The following is a 22788-nucleotide window of genomic DNA, read 5'->3' on the forward strand; positions in this document are numbered from 1 at the left end:
TCTTTCTGGGGGATTGGGTGCTGTGTGCGTGTTAATTCCAAAGAAACCTGCATTCATCCGCTTTGCCAGTTTCCCAGGAAATTCACTGTTAAATGTTCCTAATATAATGATCTCAAGACAAAAGGAACCCAATTAAGATGTAAATTGGTAATAAACGACATTGTTCCGAAAGGATGACTCATGGCTATTCAGAATTCTCAGTGAAACAGCAATTGGATCTCAGGCATGGAAGATGACCGATTCCTGAGACATGCATATTTAAGGGAGGATATTAACAATATCCAGTATTGGCTTGGCCGGTGACTTTGAGCTGAGATATTACTTTTCATGGCCTGGTATCTGACATACCTAGAAAGACGTTCAACATTGCTGTCTACTGCTGGGTTGAGTGGGTTGAAGGAGCCTCTAATTCCAGACCCTCCAAGTGCCCCTATTTTCCAGGGACAGCCCCGGATTTACAGAAGCCGTACCTGTTTCTGATTTGATCCCGGAATGTCCTGCTTTTCCTTAGGATGTCCTTATTTTCATCAGAGAAACGTTGGATGGTATGTGACCCCCGAGCCAGGGAGATAAATAACTATACACCCTTTAGAAGACATCTGAAGTCTGCGCTGTATAGGGAAATTTTTTTAATGTTTAATGTTTTATTATGCTTTGATATATGTTGGAAGCCGCCCAGAGTGGCTAGGGCAACCCAGTCAGATGGGTGGAGTATATTATTATTATTATTATTATTATTATTATTATTATTATTATAATATAAGACATCCCTATTTTTATCGGAGAAATGTTGAAGGGTATGCCAAGGTGCTGAAAGGGATATTTCTGTTCACTTGGGATAATCTTTTGGGGAATGTGTGCTGGCTATGGATGGGTCCAGATTCAGCAATGGGGTGAATCTCACTGGTGGAGAAAGAGGGGGGCAGTGGGGGTGGCCTAACCCACATGTCATCCCTGGGGGGATTGACATCACCACGGGCAGTGCCCCCCTGGGATGCTTGCCGGCGCACCCCAGCAGGCCGCTAGCCCCGCCCCCGCGGGCCCCTCCAGGTGCCGGAGGAGCTAGGTCCGCCTCTGGCCCCCCTCCCAGCTGATGAGTGAGGGTTTGGCTGTGTGCCCCGATACCTGTTGGGAACAGGTGTGTCCAGCCAACCAGGGTTTATGCCTCCCTCCTGCCCATCAGATGGTGGCATCAGTGGGTGGGCATGGTTTGGGGGAAAGGGTCTCATGGCCCAACTGGGACCCACTGTTGGGCTGAGATTTAGCTCAAAGGCTGGACATTTCCTCACCCCAGATACAGAGGGTGTCTCTGGGCTGTCCCTATTGAGTGGGACAGACTCAGGCGCATAGCAGAACTGCAGGTTTGTGCAATGAAAGCACTCCGTCACCGTAGAACAGCAAGTGCACTTTTAATGGACTTAGGAAGGTGACAGAGAAATGTACTGAGACATTCGATGAACAGATGATTAATGGGAAGGTGCATGAGCAAATCAGGATACTCATTATTGGATAACTGCCTCGCCAACCAATCAGAATGAATGCTCAATCGAGAATGGACACAGTCTAAGTGTCATATAAGTTCCCTGGTTGTGGGGGCGGGGTGTGTGTGAGAGAGACAGGTTGTCCGGAGAAGCCCAGGGTTACTCTCTAATCAGCATACAGAAGATCTTTTAAAAAGCTCAATAGATCAATGCAATTTTACCGTTCTGGAGAGTAACTAAAGCAATTTCTTTTTGACATTATATATATATAGCCGAAACCTCTCAGACACAAATGGGAAAGGCCTCTTTACCCACAAGCTACAAAAAAAAGTAAATCCCTGATAACCTTCTCAGTTATCAGATAACAAGATAAAATACTGCACCTTCCACCTTGTCCCAAAAATGTATTAGGGGTGGGGACTTTCAAGAGTTAGGAAAAATAAGGAGGAAGGCATCCGGAAGAAAGGAAGGGACTCTGATGCGATGGGCGACGTGAGGCAGCTTCAGGAGTGGAATTAAATAAGAGGCTTCTGGATCAGGCCAGTGACCCACCTAGTCTAGCATCCTGTGCTCACAGTGGCCAGCCAGATGCCCCAGTTGGAGGTCCACAATCAGGGCCTGAGCCCAAGAGCGACTCTTCCCTCTTGCAGTTTCCAGGAACCGGAATTCAGAGGCATACTGTCTCCAACAGTGGAGGGGGAACATAGCCGCTGTGCCTAGCCTTATCCTCCAGGAATGTGCTGACACTGGCGTGGGAAGCCGTTCGGGTACCCGGAGCAGCAAACATGACGTACACCCGGGGCGGGGCGTTGCTACGTAGCGCACATGTGCAGCGTCGCTACGTACGACGTATGCATCTCTACGTATGACACATGCATCACTACGTAGCGAAGCTGCACATGCGCGCTACGTAGCAGGGTGCCGGTGCCACTGCTTGCGGTGCTCCCCAAAAGTCGGAGCTGGGAGCGGGCCGTCCCCTCCCCTCCCCCCTTGCTGCGCCCCTGTGTGTCGAATCCTCTTCTCAGTCTGTTAGAGCGTGGTGCTAATAACACCAAGGTTGTAGGTTCGATCCCTGTATGGGGTGGCTGCATATTCCTGCATTACAGGGAGTTGGACTAGATCAGGATTTCCCAAACATGGCACTCCAGCTATTTTTGGACTACAGTCCCCATCCTCCATGACCACCAGTCTTGCTAGCTAGGGATGATGGGAGTTGTAGTCCAACAGCAGCTGGAACTAGATGATCCTCAGGGTCCCTTCCAACTCTGCGATTCTATGATGCTTAAGTGGGCGAACCATCACGGCCTCTTTTTGGAGCAGATCCCATGCTTTTAACTATATGCTGTGTGAAGAACTACCTCTCTTGAATCCTTCAACATTCAGCTTCATTGAATGGTCACGGGTTCTTCTCCCAACAGCCAAGGCCTTAGAACCTGTCACAGGAATACAAGAATGGTTGGGACCAAGGCCCATCTAGTCCAACATCCTGTTCTCACAATGGCCAACCAGATGCCCCAATAGGATGCCCACAAACAGTACATGAAGACAAACACACTTTGCCCAGCAGCTGATATTTAGAGTTCTCTGACAGTGGAAGTGTAACTAGCAGCCATTGATAGCCTTATAGATTTGTCTAACTCTAATCCTTCTTTTGAGGGACCCAGGTGGCGCTGTGGGTTAAACCACTGAGCCTAGGGCTTGCTGATCAGAAGGTCGGCGGTTCGAATCCCTGTGACGGGGTGAGCTCCCGTTGCTCGGTCCCAGCTCCTGCCAACCTAGCAGTTCGAAAGCACGTCAAAATGCAAGTAGATAAATAGGAACTGCTACAGCGGGAAGGTAAACGGCGTTTCCGTGTGCTGCTCTAGTTTGCCAGAAGTGGCTTTGTCATGCTGGCCACATGACCTGGAAGCTATACGCCGGCTCCCTCGGCCAATAATGCGAGATGAGCGCGCAACCCCAGAGTCGGTCACGACTGGACCTAATGGTCAGGGGTCCCTTTACCTTTACCTTTAATCCTTCTTTTAAAGTATTTTAATATTTTGTTGGAAGCCGCCCAGAGTGGCTGTATAGGGAAACCCAGCCAGATGGGCGGTTTTATAAATAATAAATTATTGTTATTAAAGTCACCCAACCTGGTGGATGTTACTACCTCCTGTGGGAGGGAGTTCCGTAGTTTAACTATGTGCTACACGAAGAACTTTCTTACATCTGACCTGAATCTTCCAACACTCTGTTTCGCTGGGTGGTCCTGGGTTCCACTATTATGACGGGGGTGGAAAACTTTCCTCTATTCACTTTCTCCGTGCTTTGCATAATTCTCTGTGCTTCTGTCATGAGGATGCCACATTTGCAACCTTAAGACTTATCAATCAGTCGGAGCAGCTGGATATTATAAGAACATCATTCTTGCACCACAGTTACTGCCTAAGCCAAACACATTAATAATCGTAATCTTTATTACTTTCATCATCATTTATTATCCCCATCGTCATCATTATTTTACTCCCCGAGATAACCCCCAAGATAAAAATTCCAAGGCGGTTCGCAAACAAATAAAAAGCCAAGCGTAGAATAACGAGAATAAAACCAATTAGGGAAATGAAACTACCCATAATTAAACTGCAACAAAAAATAACTACTTCAAAGCATCACTAATTAAAATATATGATGAACAAGCCTGTTAAAACACTATGGAACAGTTAAAACAACAATCAAAGCAGGAGATGCAAGGCAGGAGATTGGGGAAACGCTTGTTCCAAAAGGTGTGTCTTCAAGAGCCGGTGGAATGCCAATACTGATGGGACCTCCCGCATTTGGGCAAGGAGTGAATTCTGCAGTGTTGGCACCACCCGTGAAAAGGCCCACCTCTGTGTTACCTCAAGCCAATAATCATAAGCCCATGGCAAAACTCACTGGATTCTCATTTGCTGATCTTATTGTCCTTATCAAGCGGCCTGAACCACAGTCATCTGGGTCTGGTTTGGACCACAAGAGCTTCTAACATCAGATATGTAAGGGGGGAGGGATTGCTTTGATTGAATGAAGATGTCAGCTTGTGGTTATGCTTTAATGTCAGTGACCTGCATGTGTTTATTTACCACTCTACGAGAGCCTTCGTAATCCACATTGGCTTCAGGTAAGGCATGGAGGCAGAAAACATAGCACATGCAACTGCTGCCTCTTCCTCAGAATGGTCCGTCTCTCCCCCCCCCCAAAAAAACTCAGCACAGCACATGTATTGAGCAAGATGTGCCTACCTCGGAAGGGGGGGGGAGGGGCTGCCAAACAGGCAAGCGGTGCTAAATATAGTTGTTTTCAATGTGACTTTTCCGTTTGTTTGCCAGATTTCCTGAATTTGTATAGATTTTTTCAGCATTCGGTCTGCAAGGCAGAATGCAGCCTAAGGAGATGCTTCAGAAAGCAGAAGAGTAGCTGGGCGGGGGGGGGGGGCGAGTGGGGATCTTGAGTTGATCCCCACTTGAGAAGACCTCAAACCATGCTGCTTCCCACTGGATCGCCTTCCTAGGCACGGCCAGATCACAAAATTAGCTGTTTCCAGCTGTGAAAAGTTATTTCCGGCTTCCCCCAGGCCGGTATTTCTCGCACTTGTTTTTTACTGACTCTCAGCCTACCTCGCAGGGTCGTTGTGGGGCGTCTTGGCTTTCACCCCAGAACACACCGACATAGGCTCTTACTTGCAGGTAAGAAGACAGCTGTGATCCCAGCAACTGATAGACAGAGGAATACAACCTCTGACCGTCAAGGCAGAGCATACCCATCGTGGCCCTAAGCCAGGGATTTCTCCAATCCTATTTAAAATCCATCGAGGTTGGTGGCTATCGCTACCTCCAGTGGGAGGGAGTTCCATAGTCTTCATCTGTCCCAAACCTTCCAACATCCAGCTTCATTGGTTGCCTGTGAGTTCCAGTGTTAGGAGAGGGGGAGAGCAAACTTCTCTCTATCGACTTTTTCCCCGAGGAGGGAAGTGAAGCACATAGGCTACCTTGAGCTCGAAAGAAAAGCGGGATACAAATGTAAGGAGAAACAAGAAGCGATATCCACTGGAAAGTATTATGCAAGGGGATGGAAAGGTTTCCTTGCAGTGTTTCAGTTCATTACAGCTCAGCTGAAACTATATACAGTACAGTGGTACCTCGGTTTATGAACACAATTGGTTCCAGAAGTCTGTTCATAAACTGAAGCGTTCATAAACTGAAGCGAACTTTCCCATTGAAAGTAATGGAAAGTGAATTAATCCGTTCCAGACGGGTCCGCGGAGGACTCAACCTGAAGCGTACTTAACCCGAAGCATGGGTGTAATTGGTTCCGGAAGTCTGTTCATAAACTGAAGCATTCATGAACTGAAGCGAACTTTCCCATTGAAAGTAATGGAAAGTGAATTAATCCGTCCAGATGGGTCCGCAGCGTTCATAAACCAAAAATTCATAAACCGAGGTTCCACTGTATATGTTATACCGACCAAGAGCCATTTCCCAAACACAGGTTTCAGTTAAATATGGATGCAGCTCAGCAAGTACAAAGGGGATGACGGGTTTCCTTCTTATCTTAAAAAGCTGCCTTATACAGCCAGACCCATCAGCCCATCTACTTCAGTACAGTGGCGGAGGTTCGTGCTTCGGCACGGGGGTGGGTGGAGAGCAAGCGGGGGAGGGGCTGGCACATGTCCTTGGGGCGTGGCAGGCAGGGGGGCAGTTGTGATGGCACCCCACTGGGATCGTGCTGCCGGGGGCGGTGAGCTCCCCCCGCACCCCTCGTCCTCCACCAGTGCTTCAGTATTGTCCACAATGACTGACAGCAGCACTGCAGGCTTTCAGGTAAGGGGGTCTCTCCTACCTTTACTTGGAGATGCCAGGGATTGAACTACAGAAATCGCTCCCCCAGGATGCAGCGATGGTCACCAGCTAAGAATCACAGAATTGAATTGGAAGGGACCCCTGAGGGCCATCTAGTCCAACCCACTGCAATGCAGGAATCTCAGCTGAAGAACCATCCAACCTCTGATTAAAAACCTCCAAGGCAGGGGAGCCTGCCACCTTCTGAGAGGGTCCATCACATGTCAAACTGCTCTAGTTATTCTTGATGTTTAACTTGAATGGATTTAAAAGAGGGTCAGAAAAACTGATGGCTGACAAAGTTATCGATGGCTGTGTTCTGCTTCCACTGTCAGAGGCGTTCTACCTCTAAATACTGGCTGTTGGGAGAGTTGCTGTCCCGCTTGCAGACTACTTGGCAGAGGCGTTTGGTTGGCCCCTGCAAGAGCCGGATCCTGGACCGGATAAGGCCAATGGCCTGATCCAGCAGACCCACATCCTTATGGACGTCTGCATCCAAGGCAGGTCCTGTACTCATGAGCTACGGCTTGTCTCCAAACATACGCTCAAGGAAAAAAAGGAAAAATTATGTGGGAGAACCAACCTAGAGAAATTGGCACCGCAATCAAGGAGACTCAGCTGCCAGCATTTCCAAAGTCAAGACAGATCTTTGGCACCGTTCTCCATACAGGAGCGTAATAACAAACTCAGAATGCACATTCTCCTAGGAGTTTAAGGACAGCTGCACCCAGGCTGGCACAATGGGCAAATAAAAACTGTTTATGTTCCAGCCTTAGCCAGTAATTCTGGATACAAGCAGTAGAGAGATGGGGGGGGGGGAGAGAGAGATTAGACAGAACAGAAGCTTTCTCTTAACTTTCACAATCTTTCGAAGGCCCCGGGACACAGTCCGAAGGAGCAGAAATGCAGTCACCCTGTTGAAAGCTGAGCAGCTGTGGTTCCGAATGACGCTTTGAATCTAACCGAATCAAACCATTGGCCCATCTAGCTCAGTTCTCAATTCTACACCAGGTATACCCAAACTTAGGTCTCCAGCTGTTTTTGGACTACAATTCCCATCACCCCTGTCCACTGGTCCTGATAGTTAGGGATGATGAGAGTTGTAGTCCAAAAACAGCTAGAGGCCTAAGTAAGGTCCGCAGTGTGCTCCCATTCAAGGGAAGCCAAGCCTTGTAGTGCTGCCCCCGGACTTCTTACTCCTTGGGTAGGAGATACGAGCACTTAATGCCAAGAACACAGATCTCATATATTTGCTAGCTCCTGTGATCACAGGAACATAGGAAGCTGCCTTACACTGAGTCAGACCAGCTCAGCATTGTCTACACTGACTGGCAGCAGCTCGCCAGGCTTCCAGGCAGGGAGCCTTGGGCAGAGCCTTGCCGTGAGATGCCGATGACTGAACCAGGAACCTTCTGGATGCAAAGCAGATGCTCTGCTGTCAAACCATGGCTCCGGGACCACGGCAGAGCAGTCAAAACTTTTGCCACCATCTTCCTGCTCTGCTTTTGCTGCTGCTCCCTTATGAAGGGAGGGGAGAGGTGCCGGACCATCTCTGGAGAACCCTGGACCCACCCACCACCTATTGCAGCAGTTAGTCTTGACACAGGACTCCTGGGTGGGAGGTTAAGAACATCTTGTCAAATTTTTGATTTTTTTAAAAAAGTTTTTATTTATGCTTATCCCCACTTGCTGCTTTTTGTAACTTCTTACCTGACTAAGAGTGATGGATAACACTAAAACTTATCTTTATTTTATGGCATTTAGCTTGGCCTAATGAAAGGAAAGGCTCGACTGTAGATTTTTGAGGGGCGTGTTTTTCTTTTCATGAATTTATTGCACAGCTTGTCTACCGCTTGGTTGTTATGCAATTAAACTAATAGTTTCTATCTCATGAAAATTCACACACACACACACACACACACACACAAATATCACCAAGCTGGTTCCTATCAGCCTAATCCAGGCATCCCCAAACTGCAGCCCTCCAGATGTTTTGGCCTACAACTCCCATGATCCCTAGCTAACAGGACCAGTGGTCAGGGATGATGGGAATTGTAGTCCAAAACATCTGGAGGGTCGAAGTTTGGGGATGCCTGGCTTAATCTAAACTCCCCCGTCTGGGTTCCATTTCTTAGGGCTACACCTATATGAGTCCAGAGATCCATGATCAGATCTCCAAACTTTCCCAAGGAGCACAGGAGAAAACTCCAGATTTGCGCAGAGGAATGATACAGGGGGCGAAGGGTGAAATAGCGGAAGCTGACGCCCACTGGGGCTGGTATGGTGTAATGCAGGAGGTCAACATTAGGTGGAGCCAGAGCCAATGACAGGATGAGCCAATTAATTCTAGCTTTGCCCCCACCCTTCTCCCTGCTGAGTTCTAGACTGAAAACAAAGGAGGAGGAAGACGATACAGCAGCGCCAACTCTGGGACTGGTTGTAAGTCACAAGGCAGGCAAGTCAGGTGATGGCTGGCTGAGGGCAGGTGGAGGTTGGTGGGGGCCGTGGGGCAGTACCATTTCCCCCAATGGACCAGCCTTGACTGAGATACATATTTTAAACAATCAAGTCAACGTTTTCTATCTCATACTAATTCATAAATACAATGTATCTGGGCCACACACACACACACACACACACAACCTTTCTTGCAAACCCTGCTCGTAGATTTTAGAACCCCTTGCAAGCCTGTTTACTCTTCCCCCGGCAAAGAGCACTTTGGTTCGGTCAAAGTGCTCTCTCTTCCTCTCTGACTTGGTGTCTCATTTCTCGAGGACCAACTTGGCAACAACTCCATCAAACAGTTTCCAGTCACAGTGGGGAATGGGAAGCCTGCTGGCATCCATCTGTGAAAATGTGTCCAGGCAAGGTGACAAATCTAACTTCTTCCCTCCCAAAAAGTGCTTTAAAAAAAACCTGAATCCACACAATGTATGCTATGCACAGAAACTGTGTGTATATGAGTAGAGAACAGAAATTGCGGTGCATTGCAGGTAGGGGACATACTCTGCACTCTCTCCGATTGCAAAACTCAAGGCAGAGGAAAGAGTGCCTAAATTCAAAGGCACTCAAGAATACCAACAAAACCTTCTTTGGGATGAAGGCATTGCAATAGCTCTGGGTACCAAATGTGGCTCTCTAGGCTTCTCAGTACCCTCCCAGGTTACACCCATCTAACTTCACCGACAGGGAAAAGGCAACCATCAAAGCTGAAGCTGGTGGCCCTGTCCATTTTCTACAATTTCAAGCTGCCTGACACGGAGTTAGACCACTGGTCCATCTAGCTCAGCATTGTCTACACTGACTGGCAGCAGCTCTCCAGAATTTAAGACAGGGAGCCTCTAAACCTAGAGATGCCAGGGATTCAAACTGGAGGCAGCTTTACCACTGAGATACAGCCCTTCCCCTAAAAGGAAAGTTAAGTTTGTAGACCTCAAGGCTCTAGATAAAAAATTGTTTCCCAAACTTGGGTCTCCAGCTGTTTTTGGACTACAGTTCCCATCATCCCTGGGTCTTGCTAGCTAGGGATGATGGGAGTTGTAGTCCAAAAATAGCTGGGAACCCAAGTTTGGGAATCAAATGAAGGGCTGAATGGAAATAGGGACACAAGTTGCTGGCATTGGTCCATCTACTGGCAGCAGCTCTCCAGGATTGAACCTGGGATCTACTGTCTGTAAAGCAGATCCCCATGTTAAATTTGAGAGTGCTCTATTGACCCAATGGACAGTTTTGAAGCTGAGCAGGGATCTGAACTTGGCACCCCGTGGCTTTAGTCCAACACTCTAACCACTCTGCACGCTCTCTCTCAATCTCTCTCTCTTTCACACAGTTTCTCTGCCCTTCCCATTAGCAAGGGAACATCCCCTTCCGAAAGAGAGAAGCAGAGAAATACTTCCAGCCACCAGGGAACACAAAACGTTCCATTATTAAATCCCCAACCGCTTTAAAGCTCCCGTAATTAATTTATGGACTTCACTGCCCCAACATGCGCTGATGGCTTAGATGGCTTTAAAAGATAGCAGACAAAATCATAGACTTGGTAGGATGCAGGAAGCCTAACGATGGTCTAGCACAGTGGTTCCCAACAGGTGGTCCAGGGACCCCCAGGGGTCCGCGAGCTATGCCAGAGGGGTCCGCAAGATGCTATTAGAATAAAAAAATATTAAATATATTTTGTATGATAACAGATTTTTTGTTTTGGCCGCTTCCTGCATGAGCAGAGTCTAGCGCAAAACTAGAATTAGATAGCGGCAGTAGTTCTGCTGTATGCCGTTAGGTGGCGCTTTACAAACACTACTGTTTTGCAAAGAGGCAGTGCGCGCATTCTACTAACGCTCACCTCCCCAAGATGCTTTGCGCGCGTTGGCTTCATTTGTGCGCTACTGCGCAGGTACCCTGTCTTCTCCATTCCCCTCCCTCCTCCCTGGCGCGCGCTGTCTCTTTGCAAAACAGTAGTGTTTGTGATAGTACTTAAGCACAGCCCCCCCTCCCACTGGATCAGGCCAATGGCCCATGTAGATCAAAATCCAACCACAGAGCCTAAGGCTTGCCAATCAGAAGGTCAGCGGTTCGAATCCCCAAGACGGGGTGAGCTCCCGTTGCTCAGTCCCAGTTCCTGCCAACCTAGCAGTTCGAAAGCATGTCAAAGCACAAGTAGATAAATAGGAACCGCTACAGCGGGAAGGTAAATGGCGTTTCCATGTGCTGCTCTGGTTTGCCAGAAGCGGCTTTGTCATGCTGGCCACATGACCTGGAAGCTGTACGCCGGCTCCCTCGGCCAATAACGCGAGATGAGCCCGAAACCCCAGAGTCAGTCACGAATGGACCTAATGGTCAGGGGCCCCTTTACCTTTACCTCTTCTCTAAACTAAAAAGTTTAGAGTTGTACACAAGCTCACCTTAATACAATTAAGTGCACTTGCAGAGGTTTAGGGGCAAGCAGGCTGGTTCATTTCCAGTCGCTGCCTGGACCATATAGCTTCCTTCTAAAATCCTGTAACTTTCTATACTGCAGATTTCCTGGTTTATTCTATTTTGTTCTGCTTTTGTTGTGCTATACCAGAAGCGAGCCCCTTCCCCCTCCCCAAGATGGCAATAATATGGTGGTACCGGGGTAGCCTTAAGGAACAACTAATAAAGTGGAATGATGCGTCCAGTACAAATAAACCTATTATTATTATTATTATTATTATTATTATTATTATTATTATTCAATGTGTATGCCGTCCTATACCCACAGGTTCCAGGGCAGTTCACAAGATAAAAATCACAAAATAAAATCACAAAATACATCATCAAAATAAAAGCAAAAGCAACCCAGTAATCCCCACGCCAGTATTATTGTGTCCATGACATGCTGCAGAATAGGCACGTGAAGAAGAAGAAGAAGAAGAAGAAGAAGAAGAAGAAGAAGAAGAAGAAGAAGAAGAAGAAGAAGAAGAAGAAGAGGGTGGGGAACATCAATTTGAAGGGGTTCGTAGTTAGACTTCCTGTGTTTTGGGATCTAGCTCCGTGAAAGCGTACTGTCATGTATATCTGGAAGTCACCTCCAGGCTCAGAACCAGTAAAGTCACTGTTTCTTTACATTCAAGTGTCCCACCAAGCATTTCTTAAGCTCTTAAATTTCTCAGGCAAAACCCAGCATGGGTGGCACTGGCCGATTTAGGGGAGTGCAGCCGGTTTGGTCGCACTGGGCACAGAGTCTCGGAGGTGCTGCAACTATTATTTAGAGTGGAGTGCAGGATAAGGTTACCAGATGGCCCCGTTTCCCGGGGACGGCCCCCGGATTTACAAATCAGTCCCCATACAAAATCAATTGAAGTTGAAAAGTGTCCCCGGATTCATTGGGAAAAAATCTGGTAACCTTAGCTGCAGGAGGCAGAGGGCGTTGAGTTTTGGCTGTCGCACAGGGTTGTTGCTGAAATTTAACATGCTAATGTCTGCCACTGGTCCAGGTTAGAATCATGGACTTGTACACTAGAGTTGGAAGGGACCATAGCGGTCATCTAGTCCAACCCCAAAGTGGGGCTTGAATCCACAACCCTGACATTAAGAGTATCATGTTCTACCAACTGAGTATAGAAATACCTTGTGTGAAACACGGCAACCAAACTGCTAACACCTGCTGCGTGTGAAAGTGAGAGGGGACCCCAAAAGCCATCTAGTCCTACCCCCTGCAATGCATTTCCCTCAAATAGTAACAGACAGCAATCTCTGCTAAAGTAGGGCTATTCTACCATAATAGCTGTGCATAGGACCTTGTGAGTCACAACTCCTCTTCTTGCCACTAAAGTTCAGGTACAGTGGTCCCTTGGTTCTCAAACTTAATCCGTTCTGGAAGTCCGTCCAAAACCAAAGCGTTCCAAAACCAAGGTGCGCTTTCCCATAGAAAGTAATGCAAAACGGATTAATGCGTTCCAGACTTTTAAAAACAACCCCTGAAACAGCAACATGAATTTTACTATCTAACGAGACCATTGAGCCATAAAATGAAAGCAATAATCAATGTGCTGTAATATAAAATAAATTAGACAGTATTGTAGATGATAAAAAGTTTTTTTAAAAAATTCTTACCTGCACTGATGATAGCCATTGTTTGGATGGGGGGGGGGGCTTTTGTCCATTTCCGCAATCACACAATCAATTCAATCAGTAGCTGAACTGGGTTCCACACAGTCACAAAAACAAATTAACTGAAAAAGCCTCAAAAACAAAAAACGCAAAATAAATAGCAAAAACAAAAGCTACAAAATTTAATCCATTCCAGAAGTCCGTTTGACTTCCGAAATGTTCAAAAACTAAGGCGCAGCTTCTGATTGGTGCAGGTGCCCTGGAAACAATAGCCAACAGCTGCATTAGACGTTCGGCTTCCGAAAAACATTCGAAAACCAGAACACTTACTTCCGGGTTTTTGGCATTTGAGAACCAAGGTACCACTGTATAGAATTGAGCTGCAGATTGTGGCTTGATCAAGTTAAGTTTACAAGTGACCTTGGTTTTGAAGCCAGGTCTCTCCCCTAAGGGTCTTCCGGATGGTGGTTTTTTGGAGTAGGATTCAATGGCAAACTGGGAAATTCAGGGCGCACAATTCTAGTTCATTTGGTGCTCTTGTGCAGCTAACCCACTCCCCCCCCCCGAGAAACTTTGGAGTAAGGAAAATGCACTGGAAAGTGTGTGGTAACTTCATCTAACCTCTCCACAACTAATCAGAGTGACTGCTCATTAAAACATCAACTTCCTCTAATCTTGCGGTGAATGAATCAGGGGAATGTTCAATACACAGGTTGTCAGGAAGCAATACTAGATGCAAGCTCAGCATTCTACCCTACGGGCCAGAACAGGTCTGACACCAGAAATCACCTGACAGTTGTCTCTTCCCTCCCACATTGAAATGAAGCTGTGGGAAGGTGGTTTTTTTAAAAAAAATAAAAAAAAAATCAGAGCACTAGTACCTGGAGAGGAGCTAAGCCCAAGTTTACCCTGGTGCTTGTTTACTGGCTATCCGTCCCCTCCTGTAGCTTTGCATGAACCTCCTGGTGGAAAGCAAATACAGACATGAAACCGATCTCTTCTTCCGGAGAATTCATACGTAGGAGCTTTGAGCAGCAACTTAGATCCATAGAACTACGGTATATGGACCAATACTCCTCCCGCCTCCCAACACAGCATTACTGCTCCAAGAAAAAAATACCACACAGCAACTTTTTAAATGAGGAAGAAATTGCTATCAAGACTCAGTTGCAAGACTCCTGCATCCCATCTGTTTGCTCGGAGGCTCTTTAATCTAGAAATGTTCTGGCTGGGTAGCTAATATTTCAGCTAGCTTGCAAAATTGTTCTCTACTCCTATATCCCTACACTTTACCTGCATGGAATATTTAGGGAATTTCCCTTATACTTCACAAAGCTCTGAAACAAAAAACACATACCATTGGACCAATCAATCTGGGACCCCCCATGATGCTGAGTTTTTTTTTGGGGGGGGGGTATTCAGTGTCATGTCATTCAGGAAACAATAGTGCTTTATTGTTGATTTATACTGGACTGCCCAAACATCATTCTGTTTTATTAGCCATGCGCCCCCAATGTTACCACATTAGTGCCATCTGGAGCGGCACTCTTGCAATATAGCATAATAAAATAAAATAAAAATGGGACCAATAATAATAACAATCCCATTTGTGGTATAAAATGTTGCGGGATTTCAGGAAATAGTTTTGGGATGTGCACAGATTGCAAACAAAGCTGCAGTTTTCCCCCGAAAAAACTTTTGCAAGCTCAAAGAGTGTTGAAAGCAAGATTACATACACCCAGCTTGATACCATCATGAGAACAGATCATTGTGAATGCACAATAGAAAGGATGCCTTGAGAACATGGGTAGGAAAACTAAGGCCCGGGGGCAGGATCCGGCCCAATCACCTTCTAAATCCAGCCCGTGGATGGTCCGGGAATCAGCGTGTTTTTACATGAGTAGAATGTGCCCTTTTATTTAAAATGCATCTCTGGGTTCTTTGTGGGGCATAGGAATTTGTTCATTCCCTCCCCTGCCCCGCCCCCCAAATATAGTCCCCCCTCCAAGGTCTGAGGGACAGTGGACTGCTGAAAAAGTTTGCTGACCCCTGCTTGAGAAGATCTCTGTCTCTTAGCTTGACCTACCTAAACAGGTTTGTTGTGAGGATAAGGTATTTCAGAGGAGGGGTGGTGAGAGTGTTGGGTTAGGACCCCAGGAGTTCAAATTTCCACTCAGCCATGAAGCTCCCTGGCTGACTTTGGGCCACTCACTGCCTAACTTGCCTCACAGGGTTGCTGGCAGAGTAAAATGGAGAGGGAGGACTGTGTATGCCACTTTGAGCTCCTTGGAGGAAAAGGTGGGATATAAACACAACAAACAAACAAACAAATGTGTGCGCTGCATTGAACTCCTTTGAGGAAAGGCAAACAATGCATCAGTACATAAGAAATTAATATTTATTAAGAATTCACAATTTATTATTTTTTACTATTATTTTGAACTATGCATTAACTGGTGGCATTTGCCCCCTATCTTTCCTCCAAGACAGTGCCATGCAGCTGGTGTGCAGACTAGGGAGGTGGCGGCGAAGGAGAAGCCACAGCAGTTGCCCTTTCTATGTATCTGATGCAGGTTCCGCAGCTGTGCCGCCTGCCGTAGGAGCTGCTTTGCCTCCGCTATGAACTGCATGCATATTTGTAAAATAGCAATAGATATTAAGGTTTCCAGTGCACTCTCATTCAAGAGAAGCCAAGCCTTATATAGCACTGCCTCTGGACTTCTTGCTGCTTGGGGGGGGGGGAGACGGGGAGCTTAATGCAGTGAACGCAAACATCACATTTTCACTCGCTCATAAGATCACGGGAACAGGGGAAGCTGGTTTGTAGCAAGCCAGACCATTGGCACTTCCAGATCAGTCTTGTCTACACCGACCGGCAATGACTCTCCAGGATTGGAGATGCCAAGGATTGAACCCGCGACTTTCTGCATGCAAAACAGATGCTCTAACCACTCAAGCTACGCCCCTTGAGATTGAGCATTTCACTCATAATTTCATTTATATCCCGCATTCCCTGCAAAGAGCTCAAGGGGGCATACATGGTTTTCTTCATCCCCATTTTATCCTCACAACAACCCTGTGAAGATTAGTTTGAAAGACTGTAGCTGGACCAAAAACACCCAGTGAGCTTCATGGGGATTTGGACCATGGTCTCCCAAGTCCTAGTCCAGCACGCTAACTTATCTCCAGCCAAAATGACTGTAACTTGCGCAGAGCTGTAGCTACAGGGAGCTAGCTGGGGTTTTTGCGGGGGGGGGGGAGCCTCCAGAGGGGCACCATTGAGGATCCCAGTCTCTCTCTTGGTGCATGGCAGAGTTCAAAACTGGGTCTTTGACCTGGGTAAAATAAAGCCTAGTTAAACTTAACCCCAATCATAGCAACAAATACGGAACCAAGGGCTGTGTATGCAACAGTAAGCTTTGGGTCAGCACAAACCACACACCCACATCTCCAGGAGAGTGTTCTCTCTCTCTCTCTCTCTCTCTCTCTCTCTCTCTCTCTCTCTCTCTCTCTCTCTCTCTCTCTCTCTCTCTCACACACACACACACACACACACACACACACAGGAAAGTAATTAGGTGGATTATTTAAGGGCGCAGATTGTATTTTTAAAAAATTACACCTACATTCCAGTTCCCAGTAGGACGCTTTCCACATCTCCTTCATCCACCACCTGAGAGACTATTCTTCACATTTTACAGACAGAAGGCAAATCTGAAATGTATCAGCGACATTTTACAATCCCCACTTAATTAGGATTCGAACCCAGGACCGAAAACGACACTGTTCTCCACAACATGATAGCTGGGATTTGGTGGGACAACAAGCAATCCACGTTTAAATGCCACCCCCAGCCCCAGTATTCTCTCTCTAAACAGTCCTCTCCCCACCCTCCAAGCTACAAGACTGCAACTTAACAATGCAACCAGTCTACTCCGAAGTATAAGTCCCGCAGTGTTCAACGGGTTCTCGCGTGTGCAGGAATTGCTAACAGTGAGAATTAATCTTGAGAAAACGTACGCAGGATCTCGGCTCACTCAGCTTCGAGAGATGGGGGCGGGAGGAATACAAGTACATACTGTATAACACACAGGTAGGTAGTTGAACGTCTTCGGGCAGAAACAGCTCCCGGGACGGCTGAAAGGATTTGGAAATATTAATCGCCGGAAGTAGCTTGTGAACAGTACAGAACGTCCCAGGAATTCGGATTTCTTTTGATGGAATGCACGATTAAAGGAGACCTGTAAATATGCCTCAATAACTCTTGGCATGAGTATACCGACTCAGAAGTAAGCCCATTGATTAGAGGGAAACATGAAGAAACAAACCAGATGCACACACACACACACAATTTCCTTGCTAGCTAGCTACGGCAAGATTCAAGAAGCAGCAGAAAAGTAGGATCTCTTGGAAAGGGGCGCTGTAAATCCCCGAGCGCAGCGCAGCTGCGTCTCTGAACCACATTAGCGCGGAGAGCTGTCCGAGGTGCTGATCTCGTCCCGAGGTGCTGAATACGCCTCTGTTAACCCACCCCCCTTTTAACCGAAGAGGAACAGTGAGACTTTATTACCGGATGCCTTCCTAGGACTAAGAGACGCGTAGTTCTTTCAAGGCTCCTTGCCGCCCAGATTGAATCGCTTCCCTCTTCCCACTTTCTGAGTTTAGGCTCCCTCCAGCAAGGGCTGCCTGCCTCGCCCTGGGCAACCCCGAGAGAGCGCTGGCTCAAGTGGCAGGAAGGCGCCCTGGCGAAGAGCGGTCCGCGCCGTCGGAGCCAGGAGCGAGAGACCGCGAGGACTCTGGCCGAACAGGGTCAGTGCGGGAGGGGAGCGGAGGTAAAAGACCCGTGTCGATATCAGCAAACAGAACAAGGGGCTGGATTTCTCCGAATGCCATCTCTCAAACCTCACGCTCCCCCAGCCTTATTTTAAACAAATTTTGGGTTTAGGATCAAGTCCTAAAAATGACATCTTCTGTCAGCATTCGCCAAACACTACCCTCCCCTTCACACGTTACGATTGAGAGCGGGGGTATCTAATTACCTGGCATTCACACGCCACCTTTCTAGGTATGGCGAATAAATCTGACAGCAAACGATTCTTGCCGGACATGGAAAGCCGACCCCCCCCCTCCCCCAAAAACCCTTCTCAGCTAAAGTATGACAGTAGAATTCTACCGCTCTCCGGTCCAAATCGCGCCGCGGAACGATTATTTTATTGGTGCGCTTGCAGCCTCAGTTAACCGTCTGCGAAACGGAAAGACGGGAAACTCACGCGGTGAAATGTCGCTGAAAGCAATCTGGAGATGCTAGAGTCCCCGGAATAAACCAAACAGGAAAACAAAACAAAACTCCGAACCTGTCTTATTTATTCACGTTTTCCCTTCGTTTGTCTACCATCTCTCCTGTACCAGATGGAAAGGTTAATTTATGGAGTCTAATTCGGGCTGGTTGATGGAACAGCTTTTATTCCCCCCCACCACCACGTGAAAGGGAGATGCATCTGCACAGAAACTGCAAAGATGAAGCCCCGATTTTGGGAATTGGGCAGCGAGCAGAAGACTGGATCGAACAAAGCCCAGCCCACCACCACCCCATTGTGAATTTCCCCAGTTACCCTACTCGGGACAGCAGACCATAAAGAGTCTGGAGAAGAAAAAGGCGCGCGGGGGAGGGGGGGTTTCATCTGAGCTCCGGAACCTATTTCAACCCGTTTCACTTCAAAACACAGGATTTTCCCGGTTCGACAGTGCCTTTGGGCGTGTGCCTTTCCCTCAGCAAAGTAGAGTTGATTAAATGGGTTAGAGTCGTAACTCAGGGGCAGAGCGCCTGCTTTTCACGCAAAAGGTCCCTGGTTCGATCCGCGGAGCCTGCCTGCAACCCTGGAGAGCAGCTGCCGGTCAGTGTAGGCAATCCTGCGCGAGATGGACCACTGGTTCGGTATTATTCTATGCTATCCCTATGTAAATACGGATTTAGCCTCGGTTTGCTTTGGCTTTGAAGCTAAAGGTTAAAAAATGGGGGCGGGGCAGAGAGACGTGTAGACGCGTTTGCTTAGAAGTAGATCCCCAATGTTGCCCCATGGGGTCCCAAGGAAGAGCAGCGCTAAACTCCCGACCTAAGCGTTGGAGTTCCGCGTAACCCAAATTAAACCCGGTTGCTTACACTCTGTGCAGGAGCAGGCGCAATCCCCGCTTGGCGGATGGGTCTGTTCCAAGGCTGGCTCCGCTGGCAAAGCCGGCTTGCTGGATGCCTCTTGGCAGGGAGAGAAGCGGACGGACGAGTTTTAAGAGGCTCTCCGTCGCTCCAGAAGAAGGCAGGGCGAAGATTTCAAGGGGTGGGGTTTTCCAGAGAAGCAGATTCCGGCGACGCTTCTAAGGGAAACTTCGCAAGGTCTGTTTGACTGTGTGGAACAGACTGACACAGGGCAGAAGGGAGAAGGGAGTGGGAGATTCTCCTTCCCTGCTGTATTGCTGCAGATCCCGCACTGGAGAGGAGGCTCTTAGTCTTAGGTGACTTCAGAAGTCCAACTCTATGCTCAGTCAGTAGAGCATGAGACTCCATCTCAGGGTCGTGAGTTCGAGCCCCACATCGGACAAAATATTGCAGGCGGTTGGACTGGATGATCCTCGCGGTCCCTTTCAACTTGGCTTCAACTTGGAGTCTAGGACAGGCTTAGATCAGAGATCGCCCGGGAAGAGGGATGGGGGAAGCCTGGGAGAAATCATGGCAGGTCCCGAGGATCTGGAATCTGTTTTGCGGGTGTATGGGGGAATGTGGAGGGTGCTCTAAGGCAAGACTCTCTGGCCCCCACGTCTGTTAAGAACAGCAGAACTAAACCACCGGTGAGTGACCCAGCCCCAGTGATGGGGCGAGGGGAACCCCGCCTAACTGCTCCAAAGGCTTGCCCCGAGCAGGCGGACACCCCGAAGGCATCTGTGCTTCGACGGCTGGCTCGATGGGCAAAGAAGACGGGGCCACTTACACACACACACCCCACACACAAACGTCCCAAACCGACGCTTAAGGTCAGATTCCCCCGCACCCTTGAAGGCTTCGAGCCCCTCTTTCCGGCTTCAGGAGATATCAACTCAAATCCCGCCCCCGCCCCCCATTCCAGCTTTCCCCTGTAGCGGGGACGAGATCGTTTTCCTGGGTTTCGTCTCAGTTTCTTTTCACGTCGGGTCTCCCCCGCCTACGAACTGCTCAGAGGGCAAGGAAGAGGTTCGCCCTCCTCAAAAAGGCGACAGAACCCCACCAAGTTAATCCGAACCAAAGGCCAATCCCCCGAACCTATAAAAACAAAACGAAGTGGGGAGGGCTCATCCTCACAGCACGGCAAGTCGGGACTCAGGAGTGCCTCGGCAACATCGCACCAGACCTGGGGGACTAGGAGAAATATTGCCGAGTTTGGGCTTGGAGGAGAGGAGTAGAGGCAGCATGGCAAGTCAGGAATGCCTCTGAACATGTGCAGAGGGCCATCTCGAACCAAATCTTGGGGGCTAGGACAATATTGCCAAGTTTGCGCATTCGGAGACAGTGACAGAGAGAGAATACTAAAGAGAGACTAAAGATAGCTTGAGCCCCGGTTCCTATTTTCTTTGAATTATGATGCATTCAGCGGGAGGAGGGAGCGCTCACCTAGTGGCCGGAGGTGGGTGGCCGGGACCGTCGAGTCCTCGCGGAGCTGTAGGCTCGGCCGGCGCCTCTTTCGCCTGCCTCGCCCGTCGATCCGGCCGTCCTTTTCCTCCTTCTCCGCCCCTTCCCGGTTGCTGATGTTCCCGCGCCGCCTCCTCCTCGTCTTCCCTCCCGGGGAAAGAAGGAAGGGAGGGAGGAAAGGGCGAGGGGGCAGCCCGACCGGCCGGTGGGCTCGCCCAGCCACGCTGCGCCTTCGCTCGGCTTGCTGGGTCCCCTTTATGCGCTCTGCGCGGCCCCCGAGTCGAGCGGGACGGCCAACCACGGGGGCGCAGCCAGCGACGAGGCGGCCTCGCCAGCCACCTCGTCAGAAAAGCTTTTATATAAGCGCGTCAGCTCCACGCCCCGCCGGGGGAGCCCGAATCAAACTCCTTCTCCCGGGAAGAGGGAGCTCATCGCCCGCCCGCCCCCTTCCCCGCCTCGCAAAAAATAAAAGCCCGGGACCTGTTTCATGGCTTCTGCAACTCCGCTGGGCGAGGCTGCAAAACCTAGGCGCGCTCTGCTCCGAACAAGCCCCGGATTCAGTGCTAGCTCTACTCGGCGTAGACCCATTGAAATGGGCAAACCTGACTGCCTGAGGTCCATTGATTTCAATGGCTAGACTCGGAGCAGGGCTGTACCTTGGATACCTCCGCAATTGCGCGCTTACTATGGAGTAAGCTCCATTGAACATAGCGGGATTTGCCCCCGAGTAAACCTGCTTGGACTCACTGGGTGGTTTTTTTTTTGTTCCTCCCCACCCCCACCCCACCCCCGACGAAATAAAGACACAGGGGATTTTATTATGCGAGGCTGAAATCTTGTGCACACTTACACCGACTGCATTGGGACTCACTCCGGAGTGAAACCAGACAAGCAGGTGGTGAGCATAGGGCCTGTGTATGGGTTGGGCCGGCTTATTATGCGTGTTTACTGGGAAATAAATCCCACCGCATTCAATAGGACTTATTCCCACGGAAGTCTGCCCTGAATAGGGACAGTTTACGCACCATTTAGACGGGATTAAAGCTGCAGTCCAAAGGGATTTGTGTGGGTGGGGAGGGAGGTTATCCATCCACTGAATGCGGTGGCGTTGACGTCTGAGTAAACGTGCATAGGATCCAGCTGTAAAACCAAGGGATGAATTTGTCTTTACCATCAGCGGTGCAAATGAAAAGCCCCCAAAACGGGGGGGAGTCCTGCTGGATCAGGCCAGTGGCCCATTTCGTCCAGCATCCTTTTCTCCTAGTAGCCAACTAAGATGCCTATGGAAAGCATGCAAGCTGGACCTGAGCCCAACAGAAATCCCCTCCTGTGGTTTCCAACAACTGGTGTTTCAAAGCATTACAGTACAACCTCCGATAGAGGAGGCAGAACACAGCCACCAGGGATAGTAGCCACTAAAAGTCTGTTTGTGTGTGTGTGTGTGTGTGTGTGTGTGTGTGTGTGTGTGTGTGCAATCACACTGTACTAAAAAGGAGATGTCAATGATTCTGTGGTGGTGATACTGAAAGTTGAATCCCTGGGCTCAACTCTACCAAGGTGATGTCCCATTGAGGTCCCTTGCGACTCTACAGTTCTTAACAAGATGCTTATGTATGTAGTCTGTTTCTCTGTGTGTCTTTATCTGTTTATTGCATTTATATCCCATCTTTTCCTCAAAGGAGCTCAAGGTGGAATACATAAAAAAAGGTAAAGGACCCCTGGACGGTTAAGTCCAGTCAAAGGCAACTATGGGGTTGCAGCGCTCATCTTGCTTTCAGGCCGAGGGAACCGGCATTTGTCCACAGACAGCCTTCTGGGTCACGTGGCCAGCAGGACTAAGCCGCTTCTGGTGCAACGGAACACAGTGACAGAAACCAGAGCACACGGAAACGCCATTTACCTTCCTGCCACAGCAGTACCTATTTATCTACATGCACTGGTGTGCTTTCGAACTGCTAGGTTGGCAGGAGCTGGGACAGAGCAACGGGAGCGGGGATTCGAACCACTGACCTTCCATTCGGCAAGCCCAAGAGGCTCAATGGTTTAGACCACAGCACCACCCACATCCCTCCTATCGCTCAGTTTATCTCCAGAACATCCCTGCAGGGTAGGTTAGGCAGAGAGAGAGAGAGATACTGACCCAAGGACATCAGATCTGAATGCCAGCCTACACACACACACACACACACACACACACACAAAACTGTCTATATTTGTGGACATTATTTGG

General features: G+C 48.7%; 1 protein-coding gene across 6 annotated transcripts in view; it reads right to left on the reverse strand.

The window, feature by feature from the left end:
• The window catches only part of NOS1 (nitric oxide synthase 1), a 169029-nt gene that overhangs the window by 101874 nt on the left and 44367 nt on the right, over positions 1-22788 (reverse strand). For 3 of the 6 annotated variants that reach the window (XM_060269289.1, XM_035098442.2, XM_060269288.1), the window contains exon 1: positions 20541-20899. The exons of 1 other annotated variant lie outside the window; for it this stretch is intronic. The gene's annotated coding sequence lies outside the window, so the exon portion shown is untranslated. 2 more of the 6 variants (XM_035098445.2, XM_060269287.1) reach the window with 2 other exon arrangements.

The sequence above is a fragment of the Zootoca vivipara genome, chromosome 17 (genome assembly GCF_963506605.1).
Source record: "Zootoca vivipara chromosome 17, rZooViv1.1, whole genome shotgun sequence".
NCBI lineage: Eukaryota > Metazoa > Chordata > Lepidosauria > Squamata > Lacertidae > Zootoca > Zootoca vivipara.